A 7,500-nucleotide genomic window follows, 5' to 3' on the forward strand; every position below is an offset into this window, starting at 1 on the left:
AACCTTCTTTTGTTCTCGCTCCTCTTCTTTTTCCTTGTTTTTATTATTTTCTTCCATCTACTCTTCCTACTCGTCTTGCTCCGCTTCTTTCTCTTCTTCGTTTTCGTTCTCTTCCTTCTTCCTCCTGGTTTTCCTCTTTTTTCCTCCATTTCATACTCTTCCTACTCCTCTCCCCGTCCTCCTCCTCCTCCTCCTCCTCCTCCTCCTCTTCTTCCTCCTCTTCCTCCTCCTCTTCTTCCTTTCTTCTACTTTCTTTTCCCAGCCGCCTCCTCACCTCTCCTAAGGATGCTTCCAGCTGCTGTTTACCTTCGGTTACGTCCTCCATAAGGTCGGAAACCCTTTGCCACACGAGGTCTCAAGCCTTTGGCATCATGGGATTCAAACCCGTTTCCTGGGCGAAACATTTTCCCATCTTAAGATCCAACCCTTTTCCATATATGAAACCCCGTTTTTTTTTTTTTTTTTTTCAAAATTGAATTTTGGTTTATACTTTAATTTTCTCGTTTGTCACCATCTCTGAATGCTGAAAGCGTAAAGCTGGTCTCGCATTCGCTCAGTTTTGGGTTCAAATCGCGCATTCTTCTCCGATTTCCACCAGCGACTGTTACCTGCCCAAACAGTCCAAGCACATAACTGGACAAAGATTACGGCTTCAGATGCAGCTATTCAGCATCTCATGGTGAAGCCTCTTCACCATCTCTGGATCCTTTATGGTACTTCGTATAACAAGAATGAAGAATGACGTCTCATTTGTAGAGGTTATACCAGTTTATCCCTGGTGTGGTGGTACCGCGCCCGACCACTAATTCTGAGTTTGAACCTTGTCTAAGGCTGAAAATTTCAGCATAGCTGCACCGCAAACTGGCACTCCAACACTGGTGGGCAAGGAGTTGTGTGTATGTGTGTGTGTGTGTGTGTGTGTGTGTGCGTGCGTGCGCTTGTGTTTAATTGGACCTATCCTTTCCTTATTTTTTGTTCTGTAGAGAGGAAAGATGGTCTTTGGGTTGGATCTAGCTTGTCTGGCAACCTTAATTTCATAGTTACGTTTCGCTGCACTCGTCTTCTTCTTCTTCTTCTTCTTCTTCTTCTTCTTCTTCTTCTTCTTCTTCTTCTTCTTCTTCTTCTTCTTCTTCTTCTCCTTTCCCCTCTCCTTCTTCCTCTTCCTCTTCCTCTTCTTCTTCTTCTTCTTCTTCCTCTTCTTCTTCTTCTTCTTCTTCTTCTTCTTCTTCTTCTTCTTCTTCTTCTTCTTCTTCTTCTTCTTCTTCTTCTTCTTCTTCTTCTTCTTCTTCTTCTTCTTCTTCTTCCCCTTCTTCCTCTTTCACTTCCTCTTCTTTTTCTTCTTCTTCTTCTTCTACTTCTTCTTCTTCTTCTTCTTCTTCTTCTTCTTCTTCTTCTTCTTCTTCTTCTTCTTCTTCTTCTTCTTCTTCTTCTTCTTCTTCTTCTTCTTCTTCTTCTTCTCCTCCTCCTCCTCCTCCTCCTCCTCCTCCTCCTCCTCCTCCTCCTCCTTGTTCTTCTTCCTCTTCTTCTTGTTCTTCTTCTTCGTCTTCTTCTTCTCCTCCTCCTCCTCCTCCTCCTTCTTCTTCGTCGTCGTCGTCTTCGTCTTCCTCATCGTCTTGCTGCTGCAGCTGCAGCTGCCCCTCCTCCTACTCCTCCTCCTCCTTTTCTTCTTCCTCTTCCTTTTCTTCCACCTCTTCTTTACTACTTCGGCGCAACCATTACAAAGACAAATGTCCCCCCACCCACCTCCTGCCTTCCCCCTCCCTCGTCGATTCTCCTCCCTCCCCTCCCCCATCCCCCCTGACTGCCATAATCGTTATCATAACATTGAAATGTTAGGCGTGGTGTCACTTCGACGCTTAACCCCGTTCTCCCCCGAAGTCACCTCAAGGGTCCTCAAATACTGAATAGAATCACCTTCCATGAACCGGAAGAGACCTTCAATGGTTTTCCGAGATCGATTTTAACTGAGGAGCTCCTGGTGATTAAGCTTTTATATATCTATTTCATTGTTTATCTAAATATCAAAGGTTTCTCCTTTATAACTGAGGCAGCTAGAAGGTGAAGAGCCCACGGCAGGAGACGCTGAGTAGCTGCGACCATGACAATTACCTTCGCTCTATGCGCTTTAGGGCCTTTTGGAGCAGGTCATAGCCAATACTGGAAATCAAAGAGGAGTGCGGGATTCGAACCCTTGAGAAAGGAATGGAAACCTAGAGCACTTATGTATATATACATATATATATATATATATATATATATATATATATATATATATATACGATGTAAGCGGAATAGGAAACACAGGAGTCTTAGTCTTGAGTTTATTCCTGACTAGTTTTGCAGGTATGCTTTTTCAAAGGAATATGAAAAAGCATACCTGCGAAACTAGTCAGGAATAAACTCAAGACTAAGACTCCTGTGTTTCCTATTCCGCTTACATCAACCTGTCAGAATGTCTCAACATATATATATACATACATACATACATACATACATACATTCCTTTTATTACATGATCTCCATTTCCTTCCTTTCTCTTGCTACTTTTTTGTAATTTTATTTGTATTTGTTTATTTCATGTGCAATATATTTATATAAAATTACAAACTTTATTATCATTTTATTTTCCGGGAGGCGCTCTTGTGTGCAAAAACCCCACGACTCATCCTGTGCACCATTTCTTTGAGAAAGCTTATCTGCGAGACTAGTCAGGAATAAACTCCGATTAAGTTTCCCATGTTTCCTCTTCCCACCCAACCACGCACGCGCACACACACACACACGCACACGCTGCACACACACACACACACACACACACACACACACACACACACACACACACACACACACACACACACACACACACACACACACACACACACACACACAAAGAGTAGCTCAAAAGTCACTAAGGAATTTTAAATTCTAATAGGTTTTTTATTTTTGTATGTACAGTTATGGAATTTTGAGATAATATGAAAAAAGATCATGGATATTTATTTGCACAAGTTACAAAAAAAGATGAAAAAACATTCATACATAAAAAGAAAATGACGTCTTTTAAATGGCGTCCATTTTCAGCTTCGTGCATTCGCACCTTTTCCAAAACATACTCCTTGACGTCTTCGAGGGTTTTCTAGTTCAATTCCCTGATATCCCTCGTGATGTTCTCCTTCAACTGTTCCAGGGTTTGAGGTTTGTTGACAAACACCTTCTCTATGAGATGTCCCCGCTGGTCAAGTCTGGAGAACGCGATGTCCAGTTGACGTCATAGCGAGAGATAATCCTGTCTCTATAGCATTGCCTCAGCAACTGAATTATCTCTCTTGCGGTACGAGCAGTTGCCCCATCCTGCTGGAACCACGAATCTGGACTGTCTTGAATCGCCGGGCGCAGGAAGTTCTCGATCGCGTTCCCTAGACTTGACCATCCCTGACTTCTTCTTGTGGGGGTACTATCTCATAGAGAACGTGTTTGTCAACAAACCTCAAACCCTGGAGCATGTTTTGGAAAAGGGCACGGATGTGCGAAGGTGGAAATGGATGCCATTTAAAAGACATCTTTATTCATACATAAGTGTTTTTTTTATTTTTTGGTAACTTCATGCATATACATTTCCATAATATTTTTCATATTGTGTTAAAATTCTATAACTGTACATACAAAAATAAAGAAAATATTAAAATTTAAAACTCTTCAATGACTTTTGGGTCACTCTGTGTTGTATATATATATATATATATATATATATATAGATATAGATATATATAGATATATATATATATATACAGATATATTATACACAGTATGTATATGTATATGTATATGTATATATGTATATGTATATGTATGTATATGTATGGATATGTAATTTATATATATATATATATATATATATATATATATATATATATATATATATATATATATATGTATATATGCTGTTCGTAGCCGCATCCTCCCTCCTCTCGAGTTCTTGAAAGATCATCTCTGGCAAGCTTCCAGGTAGGCATATACATCCCCATCATCTCCAGGAAGTTACCCGATATAGCCACTCAGACTTCTCACTCTTTACCTTCTTCAGCGTTTAATATTTTTTCTTTTTCTTTGAGGGGGGAGGGGAGTGGACTTGAGGGTCTGGGGGATGGAGGGAAGCAGCCGCGTAGGCTCGGATGAAAGCGCCATGTTGTCACGAGTCTGTACTTCAAAGGAATAGAATCGTCGGAAGTAGGTGTCCATCTAATTCTTCATTTTCTTCGTTGTCGGCGCCTTCGTCTTCATCTTCTCTGTCGTCCTGCTGCTGCAGATGCAGATGCCCCTTCTTCTCCTCCTCCTCCTCTTCCTCCTCTTCCTCCTCCTCCTCCTCCTGGTGGGGTTATCCAAAAGGATAGAAGCGATAGTAAACTACAGTCTTTGGCAACCCATCACCCCATTACCTTATTGTGAGATGGTTAACTCAATCGTTAAACACTTAATATCGCTAAACCGCTTAGCCGCTAACTCCCCAAAGACACTAAACACCTAAACCTCTAACCTCCTAAACCTATAAAACCTAAATTCCTAAATCTCTAAACCTTTAAACCCCTTAACTTCTGAACCCTTAAAAACTTAAAATTTTAAACCCTTAACCTTACATAACTCTTAAACTTCTAAGCCTCTAAACTCTTAAACACTTAAACCCCTAAACGCCTTAACTGTCAACCCCCTCAATATCTTAACTTCTAATTCCCTAAACCCTTAAAACTCTAAGCCTGTAAACCCCTAAACTTGAAACCTTCAAACCTTTAAAACACATAAACTCCTAAAACTCCAACCCCAAAACCCCTAACCCTTTAAATCCTTAAATTCAAACCCCGTGATAACCCTTAGGATTTTTTTTACGTTAACTAATCCTGACTTTCCACAAATTCAACTGACACTAAACCCCACCACCTGATCTTCCACTCCCTCCATCCACCCATCTTTCACCCATCCACCTATTACCCAACCCTAAACACCATGTTAGCCATCTTCCATTTTTTTTCTCTCCATGTTGCACAGCATGTTGCATCCCATGTTGCACCTCATGTTTCACCTCATGGTGCACATCATGTTGCACCTCATATTGCATCCTATGTTGCACTCCATGTTGCATTCCACGTTGCACCTCATGTTTCACCTTATGGTGTACATCCTGTTGCACCTCATGTTTCATTTCATGTTGCATCCCATGTTGCACTCCAAGCTACATTCCATGTTCTACACCATTTTGCATCCCATGTTCCAGTCTATGCCCAACTCCATGTTGCACCCCACGTTGCATTCCATGTTGCACTTCATGTTGCATCCCATGTTGCATATCAGATTCTACCCTATTTTGCATCTCATGCTCCAGGTTGTGCCTAACTCCATGTTGCAACCCGTGTTGCATCCCGTGTTGCACCCCATGTTGCATCCCATGTTGCATACCAAGTTCTACCCTATTTTGCATCCTATGCTCCAGGTTGTGCCTAACTCCATGTTGTACCCCATGTTGCATCCCGTGTTGCATCCCATGTTGCATACCCGGTTGTACCCCATTTTGCATCCCATGTTCGATGCTATGCCCAACGTCTTGTTGCACCCTGTGTTCCACCCCATGTTGCATCCCATGTTGCATACCAGCTTCTACCTCATTTTGCATCCCACATTCCAGGCTATACCCAACTCCATGTTGCAACCCATGTTGCATCCCATGCTACCAGATTCTAGCTCATTTTACATCCCATGTTCCAGTCTATGCCTAACTCCATGTTGCAACACGTGTTGCACCTCATGTTGCATCTTATGTTGTTGTACAGACCGCAACCCATGTAGTATCCCATGTTGCATCGCCATATTGCAACCAACGCATCTCTTCTTGTTGCATCCCCATGTTGCACACTATGTTGCGACTCGTGCTGCATCCTATGTTGCATCGCCATATTCCAGTCTATTTCACACTCTATGTTGCAGCCCATGTTGCCCCCTATGTTCTACCTCACCACTCCATCCTCAATCCCATTTTCATGTTTCATTTTATCTCCCATTCCTTGTTCCACCCGTCTACGTTCCAGTGTTCTGCCCCACGTTCCGCTCCAGGTTCCGGTGTTCCGCCCCATGTTCCGGTGTTCCGCTCCGGCGTTCCGCTGTTCCGCCGTTCCGCCCCCGCGTTCCACTGTTCCACCCGCCACGTTCCGGTGTTCCGCCCCCCATGTTCAGGTGTTCCGCTCCCGTGTTCCGCTGTTCTGCTTCCGCGTTCCGCTGTTCCGCCCCCACGTTCCGGTGTTCCGCCCCCCACGTTCCGCTGTTCCGCCCCCGCGTTCCGCTGTTCCACCCAGCCACCCAACCGGCCTGCCCAAGCACTTCAGTGACATATCCCCCTCTCGCTGGTGCGCTCCAGGAGTACAATTGACGATAAGGGGGAAATATATGGACAGAGGGAGGAGGACGATAAAAGCAGAAATATGTGATAATACAAGGTTGCCACAGTGAATGCCACTCTCTTCCCCAAGTGTGTCATTTTTAACACTCCTGATAATGTGGACAAAGGACCTATGTACACAGCCCGTGGCACGCGGTTTTGGGCCCTGTGCCCCGGCGCCAGAAGGGTGATTTTACGTCCGCGTCGACCGGCGCTCCACACATTTTCCTTGTCATATTGGCACCGCGATGGGTTTCTTTCGCTGGCTTTCCTATTTTGTCATAATTTTATTTTCCTCTGTATTTCAGGACTTTCGCAGATTATTTCGGTCACAAGTCTGCGTGATTTGACTTCCCTCCGCTCGCGGCGAGGCTGATGTGCCACCCTGAACGAAAAGATCTGAACCTTCTTGGTGACTAATGAAACGTGGCATTTGATAAGAACACTAAGATGGGCCGTCGAATGGATATTTTATTAAATTTTCGGACATTCGTATTGGATCTTATAAATACGTTGATGGTGGTGGCGGTAATGGTGGAACAGGAAGAGTGGAGGTGTAGGAGGAGGAGAAGAGAGAAAGATGGAAGGAGGGAGGAGGAGAGGAGAATTTGAGCGGAAAGAAATGTAAGTGGATGGAAAGAAAACGGGGATTGGTCAAACAGAAAACGCAGATCCGAAGACGAAGCAAAATGGAACAGGACGAAATTGATTAAAAACGAATAGTAGACGGAAAAAGAGGAGAGTGGAGGGGAGAGTGGAGAGAGGGGGAAAGAGGAAGAGAAGGAAAGAAGAAGGCGAAGGGAGGAAGGGGATGTGTAAAGGAACATGGAATGTTAGGTGAAGAAGAAAAGCGAAACGTGGAGGGGAAGGGAAAAGAGAGTAGAAGAGGGAGAGGGAGGAAGAAAGGAGAAGGACGGGAAAGGAAAGGATAATTGGAATAACGACGATAGTAAGTGGAAGAGAATAAAAAAAAGATCATTGGATAATAGGGGAAGATAGGAAGAAGAGGAAAATAGAAAGAATATGGAAGGAGCATGAACAGGTGAGAGGTGAGGAGGAGGGGGAGGAAGAGAAGAAAA

Source organism: Oratosquilla oratoria, chromosome 11 (assembly GCF_046742065.1).
Source record: "Oratosquilla oratoria isolate Oo_2021 chromosome 11, ASM4674206v1, whole genome shotgun sequence".
Lineage (NCBI taxonomy): Eukaryota > Metazoa > Arthropoda > Malacostraca > Stomatopoda > Squillidae > Oratosquilla > Oratosquilla oratoria.